At 35.2% G+C, this 4482-nt stretch overlaps 1 non-coding gene across 1 annotated transcript; it reads right to left on the bottom strand.

Moving 5' to 3' along the window:
• Positions 1-1387: 1387 nt before the first annotated feature.
• On the bottom strand, positions 1388-1469 carry TRNAL-AAG (transfer RNA leucine (anticodon AAG)). Its single transcript has one exon. It is a non-coding gene; the product is annotated as a tRNA-Leu (tRNA).
• Positions 1470-4482: the final 3013 nt, after the last annotated feature.

Genomic DNA, 4482 nt, shown 5'->3' with positions numbered 1-4482 from the left:
TCCAAGCTTCCTCATGAAAAATCCATGTATTGACTTCGGTCGCAACTTTCGAATTTTCCCTATTTGGGCGCAGCTCAAAATCGCGTTCAGATTTGAAGGTGACAAATTCCAGTTTGAATTTCCAGACGTTAGATTCCGAAGTTTCCAAGTTTCCATATGAAAACCTTAAGTGTACGAACTTGATTCTTAACTTTAGATAAACCTCTTCGGTTTTAGCTTCCCACCTTCATATTGCTTCTTTTGCTCCCATATGCTTAAATACATCTGGAAAATGGCGTTTTAATTCTCTTCAATCAAAAAACTGGAAATCCTTTCCCAACTTTTCAGCGAGTGCCTTGCCAGATTCCAATTATTATATCGGCACTTCAGCAGTGCGCTTCGCCAATTATATCCGCCATGATATATTAAGGGGATTTCTCGGAGTCCCGATGCGGAAACGATAGGTTTAGGAAACTTTCTGGACCGGAAAATATATCTATTGGGATTGATGAGATTTATTATCTGAAATTAATTTAGAGACACTTATTGCTTTCGGGTTAAATACCTCCGCGTAGCCGCAACCGATCGTAATTGATTCGTTTTAGTGACTTCCTCGACTACTGACTGGTTACTTAAAGGGCCTCGGGTTGTACTTGGATTGCTGCAAAGCCTGTTTTAAATAACAAAGGTTCATTATTAGTTTTGTGCGCATTTGGACGGATAAACGTAGTTGGTTTAACGCAACAAGTAAAATGCTCGCACTGCTCGAAGGCTAATTATATCGTTTGATCCCGCTATCATCTAGACAAGTTGCTCGTTAGAAAAGGTCACAAATGTAAAGCACCACAACCAATATTCAATTCCTGTATAAAATTCTTAAGCTTAACGATCATGGCTTATCGTTAAATCGACTAATTAGGAACGTTGGCCCACCAAGCTAGTTGTGCTTTACTTTGACTATCCAAATTACCATGCATAATTAAATAGGAACATTATATTAACCTGTCTGTTAATATTTATTCAAATTTTATTATAGATTTTTCAGTGAAATAAAATAGATATAAAGAGGAATTTTAAGTAGATTTCCTTCGAGTATTTGTAACCGAGAGACACGATTAATAATAACGTGCGAACGTCGAGGACCTTGTCCTTAGTGAAATTTGATTCAACAGTTGCCAATTTCCGTAAAGTAATTATTTCTGTGACAGTTTTGCGCATTAATATTCCTGACGTACAACGGAGGAGTTGTGCCGCTTTAGTGAGAGTTTGGCCCGTATTTCATTACAAGGGAGAGTTTTATTTAATTCTGAAAAAAAAAACAAATTTGAATATTAATTTAGGAAACTCGGTACGAAATTGTTTGGTAAGGATAATTAAAAAAATTCAAATTTAAGAGACAAAAAGGTTTTGGCAGCGGTGGGATTCGAACCCACGCCTCCGAAGAGACTGGTGCCTTAAACCAGCGCCTTAGACCGCTCGGCCACGCTACCTTCCCCTCGTATTTGAGTTAGAAATTAGATATTCTAACAGAATATTTGGAATCTCGCATTTATACCGGGTATATCTGTTTAGGTACATTCACTATTTCTCCAAAAATTACATCTCCCAAACGGCAAGAGATATTATATCGATTGAGGGGAAAAAAAGTTGCAATTTTTTGTCAGTCTCTTCTCGTCCCTCATGAGTATCCAAGCTGGAGAACTTTCTAGTCAGTCGTTCAACCGACTTTGCATTTATTCTATGCCGATATGGATATTAAAAGATGCATGCATGAAATTGATAGTTGGGCTAGATCTAAAATTTTCATTGCAATAATATGTAATGAGATCTAACATTTTAATAATATATATATATAAACGAATATATCCACAAATAATATAAATTAATAAACGTATATGGATTTAAAATTGTAATTTCCTATTTTGTGATTGTTATGATTGAATTGTAATGTTGTATTTATTTGTGCGACCCTGATAAAACACAGTTTCAAAATAATTAGGATAAATATGGGATTTAAATAATTAAATTTACTAATTATTGCTCTAATGAAGGCAAAAATATGTGTCTAACAACCTGGTAGAAGCATATTTACCTTTGTAGGTACAACCATGCAGTTTTAATTGAGAAATTGACTTAAAATGTGTTTGTTTTATTCCATGTATGCATAAAACTCAATGGCAAATGGCTGAATCTATGTAATATTTTGTACACCGTATCAGCAGTAAATTTACCAAATTTTCCCCAATATCTAATATTTTCTTCATATTTGATATATTTCCTACATTTTCTATATTTTTCTGAGAGACATAAAGAAATTATGTCTACTGAAATATCGGCGCGACGAACTCAAAATATCTGAATATTTGGAAAATTCTTGGAAACCAACAAATGAAATGAATGCCCACAACCACGGCGCAACACCTGGAATGTCTCCTTTATTTACCGAAAATGGCAATTTAAAGAAATTAAAATCAGAGGTCTAGTGATCATTTACAGAAATATTGTTCAAATAAACCCAAAATTCCTCAAGTAAATTCTTTGAAGAATCTCAGATTTCAATTTTCTGCTTAAGGAAATTTTAATCAGAGGCATTTCAGATGTTTATTAAAATATTAGTAAAATAAATCCATTAATACATCAATTTATGTACATTTGTTAAGTAGACGGAAATTACGTTTTTTAAATATAAATTTTTTGTGTCTCTGCAGATTCTGTAAGTATTTGCCCTTTTCCCTCCTTTAGAAAAAGAGCGTGATCTCACGTGTTTTTTGTCCACTTTTCTTGCGCAATAATTGTTCAACTGTTTGATATGTAATGTTTTTTTTTCAAATAAATTATAAGGAGTTCCAGGACATCCTTGGGAAACATGTAATTCTGTGTCCAATTTGAACAGAACGAACGAGTCACATATGCCATACTTTAGTTGAAAGTGTGTTATAGCAATATTCATATGAAACTACTTGTCTTTTTTGGCAGAAAATTCGCATTTTCCGGTCAGGGCATGATGAACAACAGTCCATAAGAAAAATAGAGGGCTTATATCTATTGTTGTCAAAGACATCCCTTTAAATTTATGCATTAAATTGTTCCCGTTTCGGTGCTTGCATCCCCGCAGGTACGCCAATTCTTCCCTCGGCCGGAAAATGAGAATCGAGGAAATAAAATTTTTAGTGTCTTCGACAAGCACTCGACATATTGCCTGATCATAGAAAAACAATAAATTTTCCCAATTTTATTATTTTGATTTACGACCTTTGCCCTCCGCTTTTACTGCTACCCCGGCTAAAGCACACATTCACCCTTAGGGCTTTGAATCTTTCAAAGCGCATTTTATTTTTCAACCTCGTAATTTTTTACACCCTTATAATAATCGTCGATTCCATTAATGTATTAATACCCAGAGAGAAGTTTAAAATGAGTGCAAAGTTGGAGGTTTCCGTGCCCTTTTAAGGTGGCTAAAATCTTTCAGGGTTTTAAAAATATTGCCGAACTTCAGGGTTAAAGTTTGAGATCCTTTCGGGTCTCAAGTACTTTTGCGAACATTATTTCTCGATCCCGATAAAAGGGCGATACACAACCACGGATTTCGCGAACTTTAGTGTCAGGTGGAATATTCAAGAGTTTGTGTTATTGAGACAACTCTGATTTGCCCGCGTTACGATTTACAATCGACTGAAATGTAATAAACCCTACAGGAAATCCGGAAAGATAGAGATAAGTGTAGAGTCGGTGTTTGCTCTTTCGTGAACATTGTCACTCGTTATTTCTAGATGTTGAAAAATTGTTTTTAGTTGAGTTGGTCGCTTTCCAAACCACTGACCAGTGAATTATTTGTTACACCGAGAAAATTTTCTGGAAATACCGCTCCTTCAAATCCCTTAGATGTCTTTTGTGTAAACGAATACTGAAGGCATTTAAGCATATGTTAGATACTCTCTCAGCATACACGTTTCGACCATCTCTTTCTAACTCATTTGTAGGGCTACTTCACGAAAAGCAAATAAGGATTTCCTAAAAACATTTTTTCATTTCCTTTGTTCTTCGCAAGTGGCCCTTGAAAGAAAATAAAGCAGACCGTTTTAATCTTCTTGTTGTCGCTCAAAGTTTGTTTTCCCCTTTGTTTATCCCAACATTATGGCAGGGGTAAGTTTTTAATTTGCTTTTCAAAAATAAGCTTTATCACTATCAAAAAACCCTTCAAGAATAAAAATGTGAACAACTCGAAAGCTTACACCAATAGATTCGTAGGCTGGAAACGATTCCGCATTTAATGGGCATTGATTTACTAAACTCAGGAAATGTTAAGAACTTCAAGTGCCTTCCTGTTTCTGCAGCTATAAACATGCGATCCTGTCGTAAACATTTGACCCGAGCACCCCCTTCTATGTTAACCCCGCATTCCTAGAAATAACTGCGAAAATAAGTTCCCCAAAGGCTCGGTTCACGAAGGCATTTGGTCCATTTCGAACTTTTTAATAAATGTTTTTTATTGAACTCCATAAT

Source organism: Euwallacea fornicatus, chromosome 22 (assembly GCF_040115645.1).
Source record: "Euwallacea fornicatus isolate EFF26 chromosome 22, ASM4011564v1, whole genome shotgun sequence".
NCBI classification, from domain to species: domain Eukaryota; kingdom Metazoa; phylum Arthropoda; class Insecta; order Coleoptera; family Curculionidae; genus Euwallacea; species Euwallacea fornicatus.
This window is presented reverse-complemented; position numbering and strand designations above follow the sequence as displayed.